Raw genomic sequence first — 25,997 nt, 5'->3', positions numbered from 1 at the left:
CGCCACACACATCCGTATGCCTCCACAAACATCCGTGAGCCTCCACAAACATCCGTGAGCCTCCACAAACATCCGTGAGCCTCCACACACATCCGTATGCCTCCACAAACATCCGTGAGCCTCCACAAACATCCGTGAGCCTCCACACACATCCGTGAGCCTCCACAAACATCCGTGAGCCTCCACACACATCCGTGAGCCTCCACACACATCCGTGAGCCTCCACACACATCCGTGAGCCTCCACACACATCCGTGAGCCTCCACACACATCCGTGAGCCTCCACACACATCCGTGAGCCTCCACACACATCCGTGAGCCTCCACACACATCTGTGAGCCTCCACACACATCCGTGAGCCTCCACACACATCCGTGAACACCCACACACATCCGTGAGCCTCCACAAACATCCGTGAGCCTCCACACACATCCGTGAGCCTCCACACACATCCGTGAACACCCACACACATCCGTGAACACCCACACACATCCTTGAACACCCACACACATCCGTGAACACCCACACACATCCGTGAACACCCACACACATCCGTGAACACCACACACACACACACACACACACTTCACTTCACCCTTTGCAAGGACGCTGCTCTAAACAACTTCTTTCAACAAGTGCATATAATAGTGAAGACCCATTTGCCCGCCTGTATACTCAGTCAACCAGATAACACACACATCAGCCCATTATAGATATCTAATGAGAACATCCAGAAACGACCTGCTACTTGGGCCATAGGCCATTCTGACTCATCATCCGTAGTCAATCATCAGCACATTTCAAATGTATTTATAAAGCCCTTCTTACATCAGGTGATGTCACCTAGTGCTGTACAGAAACCCAGCCTAAAACCCAGAACAGCAAGCAATGCAGGTGTAGAAGCACCTGCAGTGACTGTACTGTCCTCTCATGCTACGTCATTGTTTTGACGCCTAGGGCTTTATAACAGTATACTACAACTCCCTGGATAATGGACTAGGCTAAAAAGACTAGGCAATGACTCAATGAGTCAGCAAAACAACTAGCTGGTAACTGCCTCTGGAAAGTCTGGACTTCTCAGATTCTATCCATTGATGTGGTGGTAAAAAAAGAATCGGTGAACAAAGTAACGCTGCCTATATTTTCAATGCATTTTTCCACTTTAGGTCGGTAAACGCCTGGCAAGATGAAAAGGTGTGTGAACGCCGATTATGTGCGTTTCCCTTCCACTTCACCACTGATTCTGTTTACAGATCTACGTCAAACACAGCAGACCTTGGTCAAACACATATGACAAAAACGATGAAATACCATAGAGTTGCGCTGTATTTAGCTTGCCTGACAAAATGGAACCAATGGCACAGTCCCAAAAGTGTAAACCAATGGAATAGTCCAAAAGGTGTAAACAAATAAGCCTTGTTCAACCCTCCTGATCTCCCGAGCTCACATTCTGTTTCACTACACATGACACGTAACGGGAGCACACACGGTTAGTTCTGGTTCACAAGGCTAGTAAACCAATGGAACAATCCCAATAGTGTTAACTAAAGGAATTGTCCCAAAAGTGTAAACCAATGGAATTGTCCCAAAAGTGCAAACCAATGGAATAGTCCCAAAAGCGCTCACTCTGCTTAAGCTCAAGCTAAATCAGGGCACCTCCAGTAACACAGACACCACTCAGAACTAACACAGACACCACTCAGAACTAACACAGACACCACTCAAAACTAACACAGACACCACTCAAAGATACCACAATTAAAAGATGTGATGTGACTGTGCTCGTTGCTACTTAACGGAGCAGCAAAGGGGTCTCTAGTCAAACCTCTTACCTCTTTGCTGCCCATGGACATTTCCTCGGAGGCCGAGTCGCTGCTGAAGTCCTCTGTGATAGCGGTCTCAAAGTCTGACTCGCACACCGCGATGGGCACGCTCACCGTCAGGCTGGGGTTGTGGATGAACGACATGTAGTTGCACTCCTCCTTCGGGTAATTCTCCGTACTGTCTCCTAACCCCACCCCCAACCCCCTCCGGGCCGCCCGTTCCCCTCCTTCAGATAGACCCCACTCGGATCTTTAGTGATCTCGACCAGCGAGTGTTTTGAGATGCAGTTGCCCCCCTTGCCGTTGATGGAGCTGTGGAGCTCGTCCAGGGTCTTACCCCCCTCCAGTGACCCCCCCTTGACCCGTTTGGTGGCTCCGCCCCCGAGGAACAGGCTCTGGATAACCTGGCGGATGGTCACCTTGACCCAGGCCACGCCCCTCTGGATGCGGCCCACAGCGATCTGCAGGTTGTTCACCTCGCTGTCGTCGTCTGTGGCCGCCAGGTTGTCGGCGCTGAAGGAGCTGAGCAGCAGGGCCAGGAACAGATTCAGAACCTGTAGAGACAGAGGGAGGAAAGGTGTCCATTCTGATCTGGGTTCAGTTGTTAATATGGAGATTCAGTTAATATTGAAAATTGCATATCACTTAAATATGGCAATGCTTAAACATATTTGCTGCACCAGTGTCAAACACAAATTGACCAAGAAAGATTTATCACAAGTAGAGTGATATCATCCATAGGTATGGGGATTTTGGGGTATACAATGACTAACAGCAAAAACACCTACCACCAGGTTCCCTATAACCATGACCATCATAAAAACGATGAGGCACATGCTCTGGCCAGCCACCTCCATACAGTCCCACATGGTCTCGATCCACTCCCCACACAGCACCCGGAACACGATGAGGAACGAGTGGAAAAAGTCATGCATGTGCCAGCGGGGCAGCTGGCAGTTGTCTGCGATCTTACACACACACTCCTTGTAGCTCTTGCCGAACAGCTGCATGCCCACCACGGCGAAGATGAACACGATGATGGCTAGGACCAGGGTCAAGTTACCCAGAGCTCCCACCGAGTTACCGATGATCTTGATCAGCATGTTCAGGGTGGGCCAAGACTTGGCCAGTTTGAACACCCTCAACTGTTGACAAGAAGAATCACGTGAGGAGTTTTGTTGTTCCTGGTTGTGACTACGGTATTAATATCTAGCTAGCATCAATCAACAAAGGATGAAGATGAATATTAGCACTGTATCAAGGAGTACGGGGGGGTAGTATGGTTATGTTTCCTGTAGAAATGTGGCAACTAGAAGGTACACAATCTGCTCTGACAGGGTCGACTCGGGAGAAACTGGTGTCAGAAGTGGGATCTCACCAATCGGAAAGACCGGAGCACAGACAGGCCCTCTACATTGGCCAGGCCGAGCTCCATCAGACTCAGACTGACGATGATGCCGTCAAATATGTTCCATCCCTGTTGAAAGTAGTAGTAGGGATCCAGAGCGATTAGCTTGAAACACATCTCAGCCGTGAAGATGCCTGTAAACACCTACACAGAGACAGAGACAGTAGTTAGATTTGAGCACGGTTGGAAAGACTTCCATAGACTGAGTGTTAGTGGTTGTGTGGGTAGTGTGTGGGTTAAGCTTGGCTAGCCACACATATTTGGACCTATGGATAGTGGATAGATGTACATCTTTGTATACAGTTTCAATAGTATGTGGCCAACTTGATGGCTGAATCTTCTTAAAATAGACTTAGACAATGAAACTGTGAAAAATAACAGATTGGGGATTTGGAAGGTGCCATGTGTGACTTTGAGGAGAAGCTATATCAGGCGCAAGAGATTTTCCGTACAAATTCCTTAGAAATGAAAAAAGCAGCAGCGGACATTTCTGAACTCTTATCCACCAGACTTGTACATCCATGAATGGATCTCTATCATTTGTAACTGTTTCTGATGTATGTGTTGTGAAGTATTGTTCAATAGATGTACTATGTAAGGCATTTATTTACCTGTGTTTCTATTTCACAATTCATTTTACATAGATTGCTGAGTGAAAAAAATATCTAAATATATATTGATGTATTGTATGAAGAAAAAAATATACAATTAGAAATGGCTGTTAGGGGAGAAAACCATCCCAGTGACAGTCTCTCTTTAACAGCTTGATATTTCGACAAAAGCCTTGCAAGTTTACCTCAATAATGTCGAACACTCACCAAGTTCCCGACAGAGAGGACGTGGTTGAACTCCGTGGTCATGGGATAATGTTCCATGGCCATGAACAGGGTGTTGAGGACGATGCAGACGGTGATGGCCAGGTCCACGAAGGGGTCCATCACCACCGTGTTGACGATCCCCTTGAAACTCAACCACATAGGACAGCAGTCCCAGATCAGATAGGTGTTGGCAAACTTATACCAGCATGGTGGACACTTCTGCCTGGACTCTTCAAGCTCTGGAAAGGGTTAAAACAGACACATTTTGGAGTCATTCCCCCCCCCCTTTAAAAAAAACAACGATTTAGTCATTTAGCAGACGCTCTTCTCCAGAGGGACTTACAGGAGCAATTAGGGTTAAATGACTTGCTCAGGGGCTCAGACAGATTTTTCACCCAGTCGACTCAGGGATTTGAACAAACAACCTCATTATTAGTGGTTAGGGGTTAAAGGCTAGGCTACCTGCCGCCTGATGGCATGTATACATGTCCACATTTTGGCTATAAGGCATTATGACTTGTTATAAGCATGTATAAGAAGTATCAAATATCATATAGTTAACTTTCAGGAAAGTGCTATCATGCTTTTATCATGCTAAGGAGGACACTTCATTGATGGCACACACATTATAATGGTTGTTGTAGGCTATGAGTCTTCAAGATGTTCGGTTCATCGGTCTGGTATAACAACACATTATTGAATAACTTGGTGTGACACCAACCCTCCATGGTGTTGGTGAGAATACTGGCCACACTCATCGCTCTGGCTCTGGCTCTGTCTGGTTCATCTAGGTAGGCCATGGAAGCCTGGCGAGACCTCCTCTTCTTCAGCCTCATCTCAGAGTCAGTGGTCGTCCCCTGGAGATCAAGAAACATCTGGAAGAGTTATTCAGTGTACGGACTAGGTGGCCTGTAAGGGACTCCTGACCCTAACCATGACTAAACCAACAATGTTGGGTTCACTTCAAATAGTATTTATTTTCTGTCAAATACTTTAGCTGGGCAATGGAACCAACGGAATAATCCCAAAAGTGCAAACCCGGTCATCTGGCTCAATCAAAAGAAAATGAATAATATTTGGAGCCTGGACTGATAAATATTATAGCTCACCTCAGGCAGGAGCAGTCCTACAGGCGAGGTGGGCACCGAGGTCCCTCCCACTAGCGAGACGACGCCGTTACAGTCCACGGTGCAGTGCATCTTGCCGTTGGAGGGCAGCAGGACGCGCTGAGGGGCCAGGCTAGTCTGACTGACCGTGCTGGAGCAGCACTCGACACGGCAAGGCACGAACAAGGAGCCGCGGCGGCTGTCGGTGTCCTCGAACGTGCTCTGCTCGTCGTCGGCGAAGTCGTTATCGGAGACAACGTCGCGGGCACGGCCTCGGAAGCTAAACAGGCTAGCTTGGCTGTTCCTCCTCGGGGAGAAGAGGGAGCCGCGGATACTGAGGAGAGACTGGTGGAAGAGGAGAGGGAGAGGGAGGAAAAAAAGAAAGGGGAGAGGAGAGAAAGGTATCAGTACTGAAAAAGAGGAGGAGGTTGGAGGTTATGGAGGTTATGAAACGGAAGAAGGGAGATCAACATGATTGGAGTGACTCAGTGGACACTCCGCCCGGTGGAGTGATGAGGAAGATGATGGTAATGAGGACAATGGTGACTAGGACAATGACCCTTTCCCCTCACTGTGCACTCGCCTGGTTGGGTGAGGAGCATCTCTTCTCGTAGGACAGCCGGTTGGCATCTATCGAAAACCGGAAGCTTAGCCTCTTGATACTGTCCTCCGACTCGGACTTGTGGAACTTCTTGTGCTCACCCCTCTCTTTTCTCTTCTTCTGACGGTTCATTCTCTCCTTGGCGCTCTTGGAGCTGAGTTTGGAGGTCCCTGAGGAGGCTTCTGAGGAGGGCCCCCCTCTCCCGCTGTACTCTCCGTGGCTCTCTGTGGCTGCTGCCGCGGCAACCTGCCAGCCAATCACACACAAGCACAGTTGTCACGGCAACCGCCACCCGTCTTTGGTGGACAGAGCACAGAGCAGAGCAGCAGGCAACACAAAAATACCCAAATCATCTTCAAAGAACTTCTAAAAATGGAGGCCTGTGTTTTGTCCCACAAACGGACTGTTTTCCTAACGAAACTGTCAAAGATTAAAAGGTTATCTGTTCCGGAAGCAAGTGAACAACCCAATTGCTCTTTAATTACAAGCCCTGCAAAACCTGAATAACTGTGGATTCATTTACAACAACAAAAAGAATGAAGTCATTCATTTTTCAAAAGCAACCATGCTTATACTCAGTATATAACATCTTCGTGATATCCATGTTTTTGTTATTATTGTATTGCTGGACACTTGCTGGTCAAGCTGTTATTGTAAATAATAAATGATGTGTAGCATATGGAACCTCCCTCCCTCCACGGAAGCTAATACTGTACTACCAATACCGCACAGAGTAATTATTCCTTCTCTATCTACCTCTTGTTTCCATAGTAATGGAGCACCCTTGTCTGTAGAAGCTTGACACCAAGCAAGCACCAAGACATACTTATGCAAGAGAGGATTATGGAGAGAAGGGCAATAGAGGGCAGGGTAGGGAAAGACAGAGAAAGACAGGGAGGACTGTATGCACCCACTACTGTGTCATTGCTCTGGATAAGATGGTCTGCGTAATGACTCAAATGCAAATGATTTTTAAAAAGTCAAACTCTCTAATGCAAATGCACAAGCAGAAAATCAGCCAATACCAATGCTTCCTCCTGCTGTCTCTTGAGCTGCTCCAGCATGGCCTGGAACTCCTCCTCCTTCTGGGCTGCCTCCTCTATGGTGGCCTGGTTCTGCTCGTCGTAGGCCATGGCCACCACAGCCAGGATCAGGTTGACCAGGTAGAAAGAACCCAGGAAGATCACCAACACAAAGAAGATCATGTAGGGCTTCCCCGCCGCTCGCAGGGTCTAAGAGGGAGGGAGAGAGAGAGGGACGGCGGGGGGAGAGAGAGGGGGAGGAAGAGAGAAGGAGACAGAGAGAGAGTGGGATGGTGGAGGGAGAGAGGGGGAGGAAGAGAGGAGGAGACAGAGAGAGAGTGGGATGGTGGAGGGAGAGAGAGGGGGAGGAAGAGAGAAGGAGACAGCGAGAGAGTGGGATGGTGGAGGGAGAGAGGGGAGGAAGAGAGGAGGAGACAGAGTGAGAGTGAGAGTGAGAGTGAGAGAGACAGAGGGAGGGAGGGAGGGAGGGGGAGGGAGGGAGGGAGGGAGGGAGGGAGGGATAGGGAGGTAGGTAGGTAGGTAGATAGGGAGGGGAAAGAGGGAGAGATAGAGGGAGGGGGAAGAGGGATAGAGGGAGGGGAGGGAGAGAGAGAGGGATAGAGGGAGGGGAGGGAGAGAGGGATAGAGGAAGGGGAGGGAGAGAGAGGGATAGAGGGAGGGGAGGGAGAGAGAGAGGGATAGAGGGAGGGGAGGGAGAGAGGGATAGAGGGAGGGGAGGGAGAGAGAGAGAGGGATAGAGGGAGGGGAGGGAGAGAGGGATAGAGGAAGGAGATCGATAATTGTTTTCATTATATGCATTTTCTTTTCTTTACCAGTATTCCTGAGTTGTTTCACTGTTATTTTCAATGAAAAAGCACTAAAAGGGGTCAAGCATATCAGATCAGCAAACAGTGAGCGGCCATTTTGTTTCTAACCAAAGCTTTGGCCCACCTGTTGGTAGAGGTTTTCCCAGAAGTCCTGGGTCATGAGTCTGAACAGGGACAGGAAGGCCCAGCCAAACGAGTCGAAGCTTGTGTAGTCGTAGTCTGGGTTCCTGCCTGCCTTAATGCACGTGAATCCCTCTGGGCAGAGCCTGTGGTGAAGACCCCCATACACAACACACAGGTCAGCAACCATGTGGTGGTCACTAAACCACTGCCACAAGCCACTTGTACAGTACAGAGCGATACAGTGGATATTTACAGCGTCCACTGAGCAGCATTGGTTTTCATTCAATCGACTTAACTGTACGTACACTGAATAGGATTTGATTCACTAAGATCAGCCTGACTACATTAACACTATCCACTGTATGTGGCACTCGTTTTTATTAGACCGACTTGACTGCATCAAATTAGTCAATTCTGCTGAAATAGTATAGTCCTCTCCACTCTCTTGTATTAGCACCAAGTGCTCTATTCTAGTTCGCATGTCGTCAATGCCTAAGTGTTAAGGAAACAAGTGAGTATGCTTACATGCACACTAATAACTCGATATGAAACTGATTATGGCAGAAGGCCGAGTATGGCATTAGTCATGTAAACACCTTAATCTGATTATCTTAATCGGCGTAAGGTCAAAGTTGATTAAAACACCTGGTTTTCTGAGCAATCTTTCTAATTATTAGGACATGTAAACAGCTTTATCGGCCTTTCCAGCTGTGTATTTGATCTGTGCATGTGCCAGGACCGGAATCATAAAGCCTCCCTCTTATGAGTGAGGGAAGTGGGTTCAGAAAAACTGAAAGGATGCATCTTTGAAATATTTTTCACAAACAAACTTCATTTGTCCAAACTCAATCAAATAGCCTTTGCAAAAAATAACATGTTCAGTGTTGTAAAACGTTTATCTTGTCTGCTGATTTTCAGATGTGTCCATTTAAACATGATTATTAGGTAAACCGTTCTTCTTGCAAAGCACGTAAAGGTTTTAATCAAACTATTGCATTCATCTGACAGTGCACAATAATTATATTTATTGTGCGCATGTAATCGTGCTCAGTAAATCCGTATGCGTGTTGAGGCTGGGTTGGTTATGGCTATGTAAATAAAGGATGTTGTCAAGTCTCACCCGGCTCCACTGCCATTCCCACAGAGGAGGGCGTCCCTGCGGTTGAGGAGGTAATAGTAATTACCTAGAAGGAGGAACAGAGAGAGGAACAATCAGTCAATATGTTGAGGAGCGCTCGAGGAAAGGAGGGAGGCAGGCAGGGAGGAAAGAGAGGAGGGAGGCAGGCAGGGAGGAAAGAGAGGAAAGAGGCAGGCAGGGAGAAAAGAGAGATGGGGGCAGGCAGGGAGGAAAGAGAGGAGGGAGGCAGGCAGGGAGGGAGGAAAGAGAAGGAAGGAGGCAGGCAGGGAGGAAAGAGAGGAGGGAGGCAGGCAGGGAGGAAAGAGAGGAGGGAGAAAAGAGAGGAGGGAGGCGGGCAGGCAGGGAGGAAAGAGAGGAGGGAGGCAGGCAGGGAGGAAAGAGAGGAGGGAGGCGGGCAGGGAGAAAAGAGAGGAGGGAGGCAGGCAGGGAGAAAAGAGAGAAGGGAGGCAGGCAGGGAGGAAAGAGAGGAGGGAGGCAGGCAGGGAGGGAGGAAAGAGAGGAGAGAGGCAGGCAGGGAGGAAAGAGAGGAGGGAGGAAAGAGAGGAGGGAGGCTGGCAGGGAGGAAAGAGAGGAGGGAGGCAGGCAGGGAGGAGAGGAGGGAGGAGGCAGGAGGGAGGCAGGCAGGGAGGGGCAGGGAGGAAAGAGAGGAGGGAGGCGGGCAGGGAGGAAAGAGAGGAGGGAGAAAAGAGAGGAGGGAGGCGGGCAGGCAGGCAGGGAGGCAAGAGAGGAGGGAGGCAGGCAGGGAGGAAAGAGAGGAGGGAGGCAGGCAGGGAGAAAAGAGAGGAGGGAGGCAGGCAGGGAGGAAAGAGAGGAGGGAGGCAGGCAGGGGAGGGAGGAAAGAGAGGAGAGAGGCAGGCAGGGAGGAAAGAGGAGGGAGGAAAGAGAGGAGGGAGGCTGGCAGGGAGGAAAGAGAGGAGGGAGGCAGGCAGGGAGGAAAGAGAGGAGGGAGGCAGGCAGGGAGGGAGGAAAGAGAGGAGGGAGGCGGGCAGGGAGGAAAGAGAGGAGGGAGAAAAGAGAGGAGGGAGGCGGGCAGGCAGGCAGGGAGGCAAGAGAGGAGGGAGGCAGGCAGGGAGGAAAGAGAGGAGGGAGGCAGGCAGGGAGAAAAGAGAGGAGGGAGGCAGGCAGGGAGGAAAGAGAGGAGGGAGGCAGGCAGGGAGGAAAGAGAGGAAAGAGGCAGGCAGGGAGAAAAGAGAGAAGGGAGGCAGGCAGGGAGGAAAGAGAGGAGGGAGGCAGGCAGGGAGGGAGGAAAGAGAGGAAGGAGGCAGGCAGGGAGGAAAGAGAGGAGGGAGGCAGGCAGGGAGGAAAGAGAGGAGGGAGAAAAGAGAGGAGGGAGGCGGGCAGGCAGGGAGGAAAGAGAGGAGGGGGGCAGGCAGGGAGGAAAGAGAGGAGGGAGGCAGGCAGGGAGAAAAGAGAGGGAGGGAGGCAGGCAGGGAGAAAAGAGAGAAGGGAGGCAGGCAGGGAGGAAAGAGAGGAGGAGGAAAGAGAGGAGGAGGCTGGAGGGAGGAAAGAGAGGAGGGAGGCAGGCAGGGAGGAAAGAGAGGAGGGAGGCATGCAGGGAGAAAAGAGAGGAGGGAGGCAGGCAGGGAGAAAAGAGAGAAGGGAGGCAGGCAGGGAGGAAAGAGAGGAGGGAGGCAGGCAGGGAGGAAAGAGAGGAGGGAGGCAGGCAGGGAGGGAGGAAAGAGAGGAGAGAGGCAGGCAGGGAGGAAAGAGAGGAGGGAGGAAAGAGAGGAGGGAGGCTGGCAGGGAGGAAAGAGAGGAGGGAGGCAGGCAGGGAGGAAAGAGAGGAGGGAGGCAGGCAGGGAGGGAGGAAAGAGAGGAGGGAGGCGGGCAGGGAGGAAAAGAGAGGAGGGAGGCGGGCAGGGAGGAAAGAGAGGAGGAGAGAAAGAGAGGAGGGAGGCAGGGGCAGGGAGGCAAGAGAGGAGGGAGGCAGGCAGGGAGGAAAGAGAGGAGGGAGGCAGGCAGGGAGAAAAAGAGAGGAGGGAGGCAGGAGGGAGGGAAAGAGAGGAGGGAGGCAGGCAGGGAGGAAAAGAGAGGAAAGAGGCAGGCAGGGAGAAAAGAGAGGAGGGAGGCAGGCAGGGAGGAAAGAGAGGAGGGAGGCAGGCAGGGAGGGAGGAAAGAGAGGAGGAGGCAGGCAGGGAGGAAAGAGAGGAGGGAGGCAGGCAGGGAGGAAAGAGAGGAGGGAGAAAAGAGAGGAGGGAGGCGGGCAGGCAGGGAGGAAAGAGAGGAGGGGGCAGGCAGGGAGGAAAGAGAGGAGGGAGGCGGGCAGGGAGAAAAGAGAGGAGGGAGGCAGGCAGGGAGGAAAGAGAGGAGAGAGGCAGGCAGGGAGGAAAGAGAGGAGGGAGGAAAGAGAGGAGGAGGCTGGCAGGGAGGAAAGAGAGGAGGGAGGCAGGCAGGGAGGGAGAGGAGGGAGAAAAGAGAGGAGGGAGGCGGGCAGGCAGGGAGGAAAGAGAGGAGGGAGGCAGGCAGGAGGAGGAAAGAGAGGAGGGAGGCATGCAGGGAGAAAAGAGAGGAGGGAGGCAGGCAGGGAGGAGAGAAGGGAGGCAGGCAGGGAGGAAAGAGAGGGGGAGGCAGGCAGGGAGGAAAGAGAGGAGGGAGGCAGGCAGGGAGGGAGGAAAGAGAGGAGAGAGGCAGGCAGGGAGGAAAGAGGGAGGGAGGAAAGAGAGGAGGGAGGCTGGCAGGGAGGAAAAGAGGGAGGGAGGCGGGCAGGGAGGAAAGAGAGGAGGGAGGCGGGCAGGGAGGAAAGAGAGGAGGGAGCAAAAGGAGGAAGGGAGGAGGGAGGCAGGCAGGGAGGAAAGAGAGGAGGGAGGAGGCAGGGAGGAAAGAGAGAGAGGGAGGCAGGCAGGGAGAAAGAGAGGAGGGAGGCAGGCAGGGAGGAAAGAGAGGAGGGAGGCAGGCAGGGAGGAAAGGAGGAAAGAGGCAGGCAGGGAGAAAAGAGAGAAGGGAGGCAGGCAGGGAGGAAAGAGAGGAGGGAGGCAGGCAGGGAGGGAGGAAAGAGAGGAAGGAGGCAGGGAGGGAGGAAAAGAGAGGAGGGAGGCAGGCAGGGAGGAAAGAGGGAGAGAAAAAGAGAGGAGGCAGGCAGGGAGGCAGGGGGGCAGGGAGGAAAGAGAGGAGGGAGGCGGGCAGGGGAGAAAAAGAGAGGAGGGAGGCAGGCAGGGGAAAAGAGAGAAGGAGGAGGCAGGGAGGAAAGAGAGGAGGGAGGAAAAGAGAGGAGGGAGGCAGGCAGGGAGGAAAGAGAGGAGGGAGGCAGGCAGGGAGGAAAAGAGGAGGGAGGCAGGCAGGGAGGGAGGAAAGAGAGGAGGGAGGCGGCAGGGAGAAAAGAGAGGGGGAGGCAGGCAGGGAGGAAAGAGAGGGAGGAAGGGAGGCAGGCAGGGAGGAAAGAAGAGGAGGGAGGCAGGCAGGGAGGAAAGAGAGGAGGGAGGCAGGCAGGGAGGGGAGGAAAGAGAGAGGAGGAAGGCAGGGAGGAAAGAGAGGAGGGGAGAAAAGAGAGGCAGGGAGGAGAGGAGGGAGGCAGGCAGGGAGGGAGGAGGGAAAGGGAGGGAGGGAAGAGGAGAGAGGAGGGAGGCAGGCAGGGAGGGAGGAAGGCAGGGAGGCAAGAGGAGGGAGGCAGGCAGGGAGGAAAGAGAGGAGGGAGGCAGGCAGGGGAGGAGAGGGAGGGAGAGGAGGGCAGGGAGGGAGGAAAGAGGAGGGAGGGAGGCAGGCAGGGAAAAAAGAGAGGAGGGAGGCAGGCAGGGAGGGAGAGGAGGGAGGCAGAGGGGAGAGAAGGGAGGAAAGGCAGGGAGGAAAGAGAGGAGGGAGGCAGGGAGGAAAGGAGGAGGGAGGGAGGGAGGCAGGAGGAAGAGAGGAGGGAGGCAGGCAGGGAGGGAGGAAGGGAGAGAGGAGGGAGGCAGGCAGGGCAGGGAGGAAAGAGAGGAGGGAGGCAGGCAGGGAGGAAGGCAGGGAGAGAGGAGGGAGGCAGGCAGGGAGGAAAAGAGAGGAGGGAGGAGGCAGGGAGGGAGGAAAAGAGAGGAGGGAGGCGGGCAGGGAGGAAAAAGAGGAGGAGGGAGGCGAGGCAGGGAGGAAAGGGAGAGGAGGGAGGGAGGAGGGAGAAAGGAGAAAAGAGGGAGGCGGGCAGGCAGGCAGGGAGGCAAGAGAGGAGGGAGGCAGGCAGGGAGGAAAGAGAGGAGGGAGGCAGGCAGGGAGGAGGAGGGAGGCAGGCAGGGAGGAAAGAGAGGAGGGAGGCAGGCAGGGAGGAAAGAGAGGAAAGAGGAGGCAGGGAGGAAAGAGAGGAGGGAGGCAGGCAGGGAGGAAAAAAAGGAGGCAGGCAGGGAGGAAAAGAGGAGGGAGGCAGGCAGGGAGGAAAGAGAGGAGGGAGAAAAGAGAGGAGGGAGGAGAGGAGGAAGGCAGGGAGGAGAGGAGGGGAGGCAGGCAGGGAGGGAGGGGAAAGGTAGGAGGGAGGAAGGAGGGAGGCAGGGAGGAAAGAGAGGAGGGAGGCAGGCAGGGAGGAAAAGAGAGGAGGGAGGCAGGCAGGGAGGAAAGAGAGGAGGGAGGCAGGCAGGGAGGGAGAAAGAGAGGAGGGAGGCAGGCAGGGAGGGAGGAAAGAGAGGAGGGAGGCAGGCAGGGAGGAAAGAGAGGAGGGAGGAAAGAGAGGAGGGAGGCAGGCAGGGAGGGAGGAAAAGAGAGGAGGGAGGCAGGCAGGGAGGAAAGAGAGGAGGGAGGCAGGCAGGAGGCTGGAGGAGGAAAGAGAGGAGGGAGGCAGGCAGGGAGGAAAAGAGGAGGGAGGAGGCAGGGAGGGAGGAAAAGAGGGAGGGAGGAAAGAGAGGAGGAAAGAGAGGAGGGGCAGGCAGGGAGGGAGGCGGAAGGCAGGCAGGGAGGAGGAGGGAGGCAGGCAGGGAGGAAAGAGAGGAGGGAGGCAGGCAGGGAGAAAAGAGAGGAGGGAGGCAGGCAGGGAGGAAAGAGGAGGGAGGCAGGCAGGGAGGAAAGAGAGGAAAGAGGCAGGCAGGGAGAAAAGAGAGAAGGGAGGCAGGCAGGGAGGAAAGAGAGGAGGGAGGCAGGCAGGGGGGGAGGAAAGGAGGCAGGGAGGAGAGGAGGGAGGCAGGCAGGGAGGAAAGAGAGGGAGGAAAAGAGAGGGAGGGAGGCGGGCAGGCAGGGAGGAAAGAGAGGAGGGGCAGGCAGGGAAGAGGAGGGAGGCGGGAGGGAGAGAGGAGGGAGGCAGGCAGGGAGGAAAGAGGAGAGAGGCAGGCAGGGAGGAAAGGAGGAGGGAGGAGAGAGGAGGGAGGCTGGCAGGGAGGAAAAGAGGAGGGAGGCAGGCAGGGAGGAAAGAGAGGAGGGAGGCAGGCAGGGAGGGAGGAAAGAGAGGAGGGAGGCAGGCAGGGAGGAAAGAGAGGCGGGAGGGAGGAAAGAGAGGAGGGAGGCAGGCAGGGAGGAAAGAGAGGAGGGAGGCAGGCAGGGAGGAAAGAGAGGAGGGGAGGGCAGGGAGGGGAGGGAGGAAAGAGAGGAGGGAGGCGGGCAGGCAGGAGGAAAGAGAGGAGGGAGGCAGGCAGGGAGGAAAGAAGGAGGGAGGCAGGCAGGCAGGGAGGAAAGAGAGGAGGGAGGCAGGCAGGGAGAGGAAGGGAGAGGGCAGGGAGGAAGAGAGGAGGGAGGGAGGGAGGGAGGGAGGGAAAGAGAGGAGGGAGGCAGGCAGGGAGGAAAGAGAGGAGGAGGGAGGAGGGGCAGGGAGAAAAAGAGAGGAGGGGGCAGGCAGGAGGCAGGGAGGAAAGAGAGGAGGAGGCAGGCAGGGAGAAAAGAGAGGAGGGAGGCAGGCAGGCAGGGGGAGAAAGAGAGGAGGGAGGCGGGCAGGGAGGAAAGAGAGGAGGGAGAAAAGAGAGGAGGGAGGCGGGCAGGGAGGAAAGAGATGAGGGAGAAAAGAGAGGAGGGAGGCGGGCAGGGAGGAAAGAGAGGAGGGAGAAAAGAGAGGAGGGAGGCGGGCAAGCAGGGAGGAAAGAGAGGAGGGAGGCGGGCAGGGAGGAAAGTTGTTGTTGTTTACAGATGATTTAATTTATAATTCACTGTATCACAATAACAGTGGGTCAGAAGTTTACATACACTAAGTTGACTGTGCCTTCAAATAGCTTGGAAAATTCCAGAAAATGCTGTCAATGCTTTAGAAGCTTCTGATAAACGAATTGACATCATTTGAGTCAATTGGATGTGTACCTGTAGATGTATTTCAAGGCCAACCTTCAAACTCAGAACACCTACTCATTCAAGGGGTTTTCTTTATTTTTACTATTTTCTATATTGTAGAATAATAGTGAGACGTCAAAACTGTGAATTATGTATATGTGTGTGTGTATATATATATATATATATATATATATATATATATATATATATACGTATATACAGCATATATATAGTGCAGAGGTAATAACTCTAACAATATCTCATCATGACCATACCTGGAACACTATGGACCAAGGAGGACCACAATAAACACCATAGCCATTACTGTGGGTGAATGATAGATTGTTGTCAATAAATAAATAATTCACAAAAACAAAGGATGCAAGGAGTAAACATTGCATTATACAAGGATATAAACCAATGCATCCCCTGAGACTGGAGGTCAAGGAGACATATACTGTCTGTTTGACAGTGTACAACAGCTCAGGGGAAGAGGACAGAGTCGTCCAAGAGAGAGTTTGACCCCGTGACCTACTGGCCTTGAATACTAAAAGCTGCAGGCTGCAGAGAGATGGAGAGGCTTACTGGACCTCTCACCCAACTAACTGCTACACCTCCCTCCCAGACCTCTGTGACTCCCTCCATTACTCTCTCCATCTTTCCATCTCTCACTCAAATGGATTTATTTGCATGATATTGCATCAGTTCCATCGTCAACACTGACTGTCATTTCCCCCTGTTTTCTCTATCTTCTCTCTCCCGCTCTCGCTCTCTCTATCTTTGTAAATCCATTTCCTCTTTATCCTTAGACCATTTTCACTCTACCCTTTCTCTCTTCTTCATTTATCTCCTCCTCCCTTTCCGCCTTGTCCCCTCTCTCCCCATGACATCAGTGTCATATGTTTGCTGGTCTGGTCTGTGTGTCCGCCTGCCTGCCGTGCCCCACCGGCGGCCAGTGAGGAGCCCCTCTCTCTCTCTCTCTCTCTCTCTCTATGTGCCTGTTTTCTCACACACAGACAGGGTGTAGGGGGGGATGGGGAGAAGGGGGTTATTGTGGGGGCGATTATCCGCCACGTTTGCCACAATTTCCCACCGGGCACTACTTGCACTTGCCCCGGCCTTCCGGCCAATCGCTGTCACTCTTTATCACGCTGCTTCACAGAAATTGGGCAGGGCATGGGCTGTCTGGTTTTATTACAAAGAATATGAAGACTGTCTGAGTAGTGTGACTCAGATACTGTCTGAGGTATAGAACACGACCCTCATTACCCCGGCGCCCCTGCAGACAAACAAGCACTTAACTTACTCTCATTGTTGATGTACTCAGTCCAGTTTACGGAGCTAGTGATGTTGAAATCGGTTCCGTTGAAATCGGTTCCATTTAAGTCTGGAGTTCCCAGAGTTCTGTTCAGGCGGTCGTCAGGGGTCGTGTCATTGGCGAGGTTGCGGATACACTTCTGCCTCAGGTTGCCCATGAAGAGCTGCAGGCCAATCAGAGCGAAGACGCTGAGACAGAAAACGGTGAGGATCATGACATCGGAGAGCTTCTTGACCGACTGGATCAGAGCGCCCACGATGGTCTTTAGTCCTGTAAGGGAGGGACGACGCACAGTCCTGGTTACCAGCTCCAACTGATTAATAGAACAGATACATAATATGGTATAGAAATGTAGTATAGAAATGCTAAGGTATGTAGAAATGCTTCAGCCCCCAATGATAGCTAGCAAGCAGCATAGGAGATCCATATGTCAAGTTTCTGTATGACATTCATACAGGAGCTGGTTGAGGATCGTGGATCTCTCCAGAGATGGTGTTGTTGGTGTTAAGATCACCCAGTTCTTAACACACTTAGATAAACCCCTGGCAAACTGTCTACACAGAAAGTCTAATTTTGGTTGATAATCAAATTCTCTTTTTGAATAGACTCAGATCACTACAGATATCGTATCATATCATTACGTAGTGATCTGTACAGCAATGTAATAATGACATAATAGACAAATTGCGATCATTCAGTTTGATAGGGACTAAGTGTGTTGGGGTTTTAGTGATGCTAAGCAGATGCTAAACTACAGTTTTTCTACAGACTGTTTTGCTAGCACAGACCGGAATATGTTCCAGGATTCTTCCGATGGCATTGAGGAGTAAACCACATCAGTCATTGGCTTCATCAATAAGTGCATTGATGATGTCGTCCCCATAATGACTGTACGTACATACCCCAACCAGAAGCCATGGATTACAGGCAACATCCGCACTGAGCTAAAGGGTAGAGCTGCCGCTTTCAAGGTGCGGGACTCTAACCCGGAAGCTTAAAAGAAATCCAGCTATGCCCTCCGACGAACCATCAAACAGGCAAAGCGTCAATATAGGACTAAGATCGAATCGTACTACACTGGCTCCGATGCACGTCGGATGTGTCAGGGCTTGCAAACTATTACAGACTACAAAGGGAAGTACAGCCGAGAGCTGCCCAGTGACACCATCCTACCAGACGAGCTAAATTACTTCTATACTCACTTGAGGCAAGTAACACTGAAACATGCATGAGAGCATCAGCTATTCTGGACGACTCTGTGATCATGCTCTCCGCAGCTGATGTGAGTAAGACCTTTAAACAGGTCAACATTCACAAGGCCGCAGGGCCAGACGGATGACCAGGATGTGTACTCTGAGCATGCGCTGACCAACTGGCAAGTGTCTTCACTGACATTTTCAACCTCTCCCTGTCCGAGTCTGTAATACCCACATGTTTCAAGCAGACCACCATAGTCACTGTGCCCAAGAACACTAAGGTAACCTGACAAAATGACTACCCACCCATAGCACTCCAGTTTGTAGCCATGAAGTGCTTTGAAAGGCTGGTCATGGCTTACATTAACGCCATTATCCCAGAAACCCTAGACCCACTCCAATTTACATACCACCCCAACAGATTCACAGATGATGCAGTCTCTATTGAACTCCACACGGGTCCTCAGATCCTCAAAACGTTCTACAGCTGCACCATTGAGAGCATCCTGATGGGTTGCATCACTACATGGTATGGAAACTGCTCGGCCTCCGACAGCAAGGCACTACAGAGGGTAGTGCGTACGGCCCAGTACATCACTGGGGCTAAGCTTCCTGCCATCCAGGACCTCTATGCCAGGCGGTGTCAGAGGAAGGCCCCAAAAATTGTCAAAGACTCCAGCCACCCTAGTCATAGACTGTTCTCTCTGCTACCACACGGCAAGCGGTACCAGAGTGCCAAGTCTAGGTCCAAGAGGCTTCTAAACAGCTTCTACCCCCAAGCCATAAGACTGCTGAACATCTAATCAAATGGCTACCCAGACTGTTTGCATTGTCCCCCCTTCTATGCTGCTGCTACTCTCTGTTATTATTATCCCTGTTATTATCACTTTAATAACTCTAGCTACATGTACATATTACCTCAATTACCTCGACTAACCGCTGCCCCCGCACATTGACTCTGTACCGGCACCCCCTGTGCATAGACTCGCTATTGTTATTTTACTGCTGCTTATAATTATTTCTTACTTTTACTTCTTATTTTATTTGTATTTTTCTTTAAACTGCATTGTTGGTTAAGGGCTTGTAAGTAAGCATTTCACTGTAAGGTCTACATGTGTTGTATTCGGCGCATGTGACAAATACATTTTGATTTGAAAGCGGGCTGATGTAGGTTGAGGTTAGAGACCCCCACTAATCATGGGTCCAATGATGTGATTGGTTCATCCATGAAACAGAGAGATGACAACTTTGTGAGAGTGTGTGTCATGGCATTGCCTAGCATCACTCTAGTACATCCCTATTCAACAACCACCATACACAGTGAACAAGACATACATGCAACATAGAACAAGGATAGAGGGGGAACCCTAGACAAAAATGCTCACCACACAAATTGGCTTTTGCAATGTCTCATGCATAAAAAGAAAAAACAAATCATAAATATTCTACCTAATTTCCCCAAAGGGCAAGATAACAAAGAAAGAGAATTACAGGAAGAAAGTGAAAGTAACATCATGTGTCTAAAAGTGTGGAATCTTTTCCATCTCGATGGAGTGGGCCCGGATTCCTGCTTTTACTGGGCTGTGGAAAGGCAGCGTGACAGAGGCAACAACGCTAGGCTAAGCTAAATGTGAGATGAGCAGTTACTGTGTCTCAGATGGAGTGAATTAGCCATTAGCTGTTAGCTTATAGCCTTGTTGCTAGCATTTAAGTGTTTAACCTTTAACCTCTGACCTGGGCTCTCTCACCTGGGATGACTGATATAGTTTTGAGGGCTCGGAGAACCCTGAAGGTTCTGAGGGCCGAGACATTACCCAGGTCCACAAACTCTGTCACATATCTGTAAGGGAAGGCAGCAGTGGGAGGTTTGGGGGAGGGAGGAGGAGCAAGGAAGGAAGGAAGGGGGAAGTCACACACACAGGACACACACCATGACAACACAAGGGGGTTGGGGGTTGGGGGGGGGGGTTGACAAATGTCACAAACAAAAGACATCTTGGCTGACGGGTGTGAGAGCAGGCATAGGTTCTTACCTGGGATGACCGAGATAGTTTTCAAAGCTCGCAAAACTCTGAAAGTGCGCAGAGCTGAAACATTGCCTAGGTTTACAAACTCTGTTACATACCTGCAGGATTAAATGCACAGTTAAAAATCTGCGTTGTACGCTGACATACTTGCAAATGCACACACACACACACACACACACACACACACACATACAGACGCAGGTACACACATACGCGCATATGAATACACGTCAAGCACACACTTTCACAGTGGAATTAATTAGATCAAATGCACTACATCATAAACAGGAATACGTTAGATATCATATATACAGTATATACGTTTTTGAGAAAGATTACTTGAAAAATACAATTTTATTTATTAAATGTAGTTAATGGTTTCTTTTCATTTTGAAGAGAGATTCAAATGGAATTAATTGATGACTATTTGTTAATGTAAAAATAGAAATGTAATGAATTATGGCTGCATCATTAGATTTGGGGTGGGGTCGCGAGAACAAAATAAACAGGGTCCCCAGAAATTCTGGCAAAAAATATGGGTCTCCACTGAAAAAGTTTGAATACCACTGGTCTAGAGTGTTGAGTGTAGAGCACTGCTCTGACCTCATACCTCTAACCTCTGTGTCCTGACAGACCTCTGTGGCCTGACAGACCTCCGTGTCCACACTTTTCAAACCAGTCCTTCAAGTTACATGGCAGAATCAGAATATCCACAGAGTGTAGAAACATTAAGGACACCTGCACTTTCCATGACATAGACTGAACAGGTGAATCCAGGTGAAAGCTAGGATCCCTTATTGATGTCACTTATTAAATCCACTCCAATCAGTGTAGATGAAGGGGAGGAGACAGGTTAATGAAAGATGTTTAAGCCTTGAGACAATTGAGACATGAATTATGTATTTGTGCCATTCAGGGGTGAATGGGCAAGACAAAAGATTTTGAATGGGGTGTGGTAGTAGGGGCCAGGCACACTGGTTTGTGTCAAGAACAGCAATGCTGCTGGGTTTTTCACACTAGTCATGGGCCAACATTTTGAGCGTGGGGTGGGGGTGGGGGGGGAGCATCTGAAGGTGTTCCTAATGTTTGGTATAGTCAGTGTATATTGATATTTGGATTAGTGACATGAGTAGTAGTTTTGTAGTGAAGTGTTATATTAATTATACTTAAAAAAGGAGGAATACATACATCATCCTATACTCAAACATGCTTGTTGTTGATATAGTCAGCAATGCTAGATAATATCCTATTCTATTGACCCTAGCTGGAAATATGTCATCCATATAGTTGAAGTCGTAAGTTTACATGCACCTTAGCCAAATACATTTAAACTCAGTTTTTCACAATTCCTGACATTTAATCCTTGTAAACATTCCCTGTCTTGGGTCAGATAGGATGACCACTTATTTTAAGAATTTGAAATGTCAGAATAATAGTCGAGTAAATGATTTATTTCAGCTTTTATTACTTTCATCACATTCCCAGAGGGTCAAAAGTTTACATACACTCAATTATTATTTGGTAGCATTGCCTTTAAATTGTTTAACTTGGGTCAAACGTTTCGGGTAGCCTTCCACAAGCTTCCCACAATAAGTTGGGTGAATTCATGCCCATTCCTCCTGACAGAGCTGGTGTAACGGAGTCAGGTTTGTAGGCCTCCTTGCTTGCACACGCTTTTTCAGTTCTGCCCACACATTTTCTATAGGACTGAGGTCAGGACTTTGTGATGGCCACTCCAATACCTTGATTTTGTTGTCCTTATGCCATTTTGCGACAACTTTGGAAGTATGCTTAGGGTCATTATCCATTTGGAAGACCCTTTTGCAACCAAGCTTTAAATGATGTCTTGAGATGTTGCTTCAATATATGCACATAATTTTCCTCCCTCATGTTGCCATCTATTTTGTGAAGCGCACCAGTCCCTCCTGCAGAAAAGCACCCACCGTACTTCATGTTTGGGATGGTGTTCTTCGGCTTGTAAGCCTCCCCTTTTTCCTCCAAACATAACAATGGTCATTCTGGCCAAACAGTTCTATTTTTGTTTCATCAGACCAGAGGACATTCTCCAAAAAGTATCATCTTTGTCCTCATGTGCAGTTGCAAACCATAGTCTGGATTTTTTTATGGCGGTTTTGGAGCAGTGGCTTCTTCCTTGCTGAGGGGCCTTTCAGGTTATGTCGATATAGGACTTGTTTTACTGTGGATATAAATACTTATGTACCTGTTTCCTCCAGCATCTTCACACGGTCCTTTGCTGTTGTTCTGGGGTTGATTTGCACTTTTTGCACCAAAGTACGTTCATCTCTGGGAGACAGAACGAGTCTCCTTCCTGAGTGGTATGACAGCTGTGTGGTCCCATGGTGTTTATACTTGCGTAATACTGTTTGTACAGATGAACATGGTACCTTCAGGCATTTGGAAATTGCTCCCAAGGATTGAACCAGACTTGTGGAGGTCTACAATTGTTTTTCTGAGGTCTTGGCTAATTTCTTTTGATTTTCCCATGATGTCAAGCAAAGAGGCACTGAGCTGGAAGGTAGGCCTTGAAATACATCCAATTGACTCAAATGATGTCAATTAGCCTATCAGAAGCTTCTAAACTCATGACAGCATTTTCTGGAACTGTCCAAGCTGTTTAAAGGCACAGTGAACTTAGTGTATGTAAACTTCTGACCCACTGGAATTGTGGTACAGTGAATTATAAGTGAAATAATCTGTATAATCTTGTTGGAAAAATGACTTATGTCATGCACAAAGTAGATGTTCTAACCGACTTGCCAAAACTATAGTTGGTTAACAAGATATTTGTGGAGTGGTTGAAAAACAAGTTTTAATAACTCTAACCTATGTGTTTGTAAACTTCCGACTTCAACTGTACATCTGTGGTAATACTTACGCCATGGAGATGACCATGAAGTCCAACCAGTTCCATGGATCCCTGAGGAAGGTGAACTTCCCCACACAGAACCCCCTCGCCAAGATTTTAATGAGAGACTCGAATGTGTAAATTCCTGTGAATGTGTACCTGATCAAACCAAGACAGAAAGGCATTATGATGGTTGCTATGGAAGTCAACAACAACAGCCCTATTCAATCAAAATCTTATAACTGTTTTCCGGCTAGACCAAAACAACACTATTTCTCCTGTGCCAGTGTAGGCTCTGTTCCAATTTTGATGGCAAGAAAACAATTGTAAGTCTTATGCTAGTGTGGATATCAGTGGAGGCTGCTGAGGGGAGAATGGCTCATAATAATGGCTGGAACGGTGCGAATAGAATTGCATCAAACCTTGTGTTTGATGTATTTGATACAATTCCACTTATTCCTCTGCATTTCTCCCCAATTAAGGTGCCACCAACCTCCTGTGGTGGATACTAGAGCATAGCCAATGTTTGAATTGTCATGCTAATTCATTTCTTATGGTTTCTCACAGTAAAAATGTCTGAGAAACGCAATTACGCATTCTCACACTGGAAACAGAATTGTATCTTGTGTCTTACAAAGGAAGCTATAAAAACTGGTGTCAATTGAATAGTGTAACAGCCAATAATAAGTAACCTATAAGAATTAAATCTAGAATATACGTAAGTTACTTACTCAACATTCTTGGCCCAGTCCGGGGGGTTGCTCAGAGTCATAAATGCACAGTTGGTCAGAATGGTGAACATGATCAACATGCTGAACATCGTACAGAGACACAAGTCAAGGAAAGAACCCAACACGTTCAGAGACACATGTAAAGCAATGTCACATCAAGGCTAACTAATAATGAGGACTAGGCCCCAAGTGTTCCGTGACCATAGGCCATAGGCTATCCGTTTTGTCACCAAAACCCGATATACTATCCACCACTGCAACCTGTATGCTCTCGTTGGCTGGCCCTCGCTTCATATTCGTCGCCAAACCCACTGGCTCCAGGTCATCTATAAGTATTTTCTAGGTAAAGCCCCGCCTTATCTCAGCTCACTGGTCACCATAGCAGCACCCACCTGTAGAGCGCGCTACAGCAGGTATATTTCACTGGTCACCCCCAAAGCCAATTCCTCCTTCGGCCACCTTTCTTTCCAGACCTCTGCTGCCATTTAATTGGGGAGGAATGGAGAGGACTGGAACGAACTGCAAGAATCACTGAAGCTGGAGACTCACATCTCCCTCACTAGCTTTAAGCACCAGCTGTCAGAGCAGCTCACATATCACTGCACCTGTACATAGCCCATCTGTAAATATACCATACAACTACCTCATCCCCATACTGTTATTTTTTTATATATTTTTGCTCCTTTGCACCCCAGTATCTCTACTTGCACACTCATCTTCTGCACATGTACCACTCCAGTGTTTAATTGCTATATTGTAATTATTTAGCCACTCACTATGGCCTATTCATTGCCTTACCTGCCTTATCCTACCTCATTTGCACACACTGTATATAGACTTTTTCTATTGTATTATTGACTGTATGTTTGTTTATTCCATGTATAACTCTGTGTTGTTGTTTGTGTCGCACTGCTTTGCTTTATCTTGGCCAGGTCGCAGTTGTAAATGAGAACTTGTTCTCAACTAGCCTACCTGGTTAAGTAAAGGTGAAATATATATTTTTTATAAAAAATTACCCGGAAAAACTCCATGCCCTATACCGCCTAGAAATATCGACCCAGAGTTTTTCTTGGTCAGGTCACATGGTCACAAACCACTCAGGGACCCCCCTACCATAACATATTTTCAAAGTCAACATACAATTTAGTCACATTACTCTCACGTATTTGCTCTATATGACACCAAACTATATCAAACCAAACCTTGATATAGATGTGAAAGGATATGAGTGTACTAAAACTGCAATTGCTATTCTCCGTAGAGGATTGAAGGGGCTTAGGATGTAACAGGCAGGAGTGGCGTTGAAACGGAATATTGCCTTGCCGCGATTTAATACTATAAATGTCTGAAAGAGACCGAGAGACAGAGACAGAGAGAGAGAGAGAGAGGAAGAGTTGAGTTGCCCAAATGACATGCAGTAATATGTAGTACATCTTCAACTGACTATGAAACTAAGACTACAAGAAGTGACTGTGGCTGTGAAACACACCCATCCCAGCTGTACACACCACCACAGCACCAAGGCAAGGCCAAAACATTGTCCTCCAGTGTTGATGGTGTGCTGAGGCTGTCCTGTGGCCCTGTTACTATTGGTGTTGATCCTTCTGTCTGGCACGCTCAAACCCCAGAGGACAGGAGAGCAGCCAGGCAGTCCCTCTCTCTCTCTCAGATGGACTCATGATATGTGTGTGTGTGTGTGTGTGTGTGTGTGTGTGTGTGTGTGTGTGTGTGTGTGTGTGTGTGTGTGTGTGTGTGTGTGTGTGTGTGTGTGTCTGATCATGGTAGTGTGAAAGTGTTAGGTAGGCTCTGTAAACAGCCGTCCTACAGAAGGGGCTTCTACAGTACATTGTGTCTTGATGATTACATGAAAGGCTCAGCTGGGGCCACAGTTTCGCCCAGTTCCTGTCACTTGTGCATTGGCTGCTAGTTAGGCTTGGCACCATCTGAGGAGGACCCTAGAGTGTTGGCTGCTAGTTAGCCTTGGCACCATCTGAGGAGGACCCTAGAGTGTTGGCTGCTAGTTAGCCTTGGCACCATGTAGAGGACCCTAGAGTGTGGCTGCTAGTTAGCCTTGGCACCATGTAAGGAGGACCCTAGAGTGTGGCTGCTAGTTAGCCTTGGCACCATGTAAGGAGGACCCTAGAGTGTGGCTGCTAGTTAGCCTTGGCACCATGTAAGGAGGACCCTAGAGTGTTGGCTGCTAGTTAGCATTGGCACCATGTAAGGAGGACCCTAGAGTGTTGGCATAAGGACATGGCACCATGTTTCCACTTTGGAGCACAGTATGCTAGCTTTGTTTAAAATTCAGAACATTCTGTGAACTCCTATGTGTCATTATTGGCCAGCAGGGGCTAATGTGATTGCCATTGAGTCTTGCAATGTCTTGTGAATGTATCATAATGCTTTTGAATAGAAAAATAGACCAAACCTTAAAGGTTGTGGGTGGGGTTTAGCCTGAGTCCCATATGACATGAAATAGGAGTTGGCAAGACAGCACAAACAGATCTGGAATTTAGGCTAGGTGTGGGTGTGACCAGTACCTTCTGGTTGGAGTAGAAGGGGTCCAGGTCCTCCAGAGGGGTGGAGACAAAGCCTTGGGGGATGTCCCCGTAGATGAAGGGGAGAGACTTCCCTGCCTCCATGTCGCTGTTGGGCTTGGGATCGTTGTCGTCATTGCTGTCGCTACAGCGGTCAACGCGGGGTTTCCGGGCCTCCTCCTCAGCAATGCGCCTTTCGATGGCGGCAAGCGAGTCGGGACAGAAGCGGCAGAAGCTGTCAGGTCCGGGCGGTACAAGCAGCTGTGCCATCTTGTCATGGTGCTCCTTCACAGGGAAGCTTGGGGCTCCGCCAGG

The 25,997-nt window shown here is 49.7% G+C and overlaps 1 pseudogene; it reads right to left on the bottom strand.

Annotated features, from left to right (window-relative positions):
- LOC115129758 (sodium channel protein type 2 subunit alpha-like) overlaps positions 1–25,997 on the bottom strand; it is a 36,711-nt pseudogene extending 10,714 nt beyond the window's left edge.

This window comes from Oncorhynchus nerka, linkage group LG5, assembly GCF_034236695.1.
Source record: "Oncorhynchus nerka isolate Pitt River linkage group LG5, Oner_Uvic_2.0, whole genome shotgun sequence".
NCBI lineage: Eukaryota > Metazoa > Chordata > Actinopteri > Salmoniformes > Salmonidae > Oncorhynchus > Oncorhynchus nerka.
This window is presented reverse-complemented; position numbering and strand designations above follow the sequence as displayed.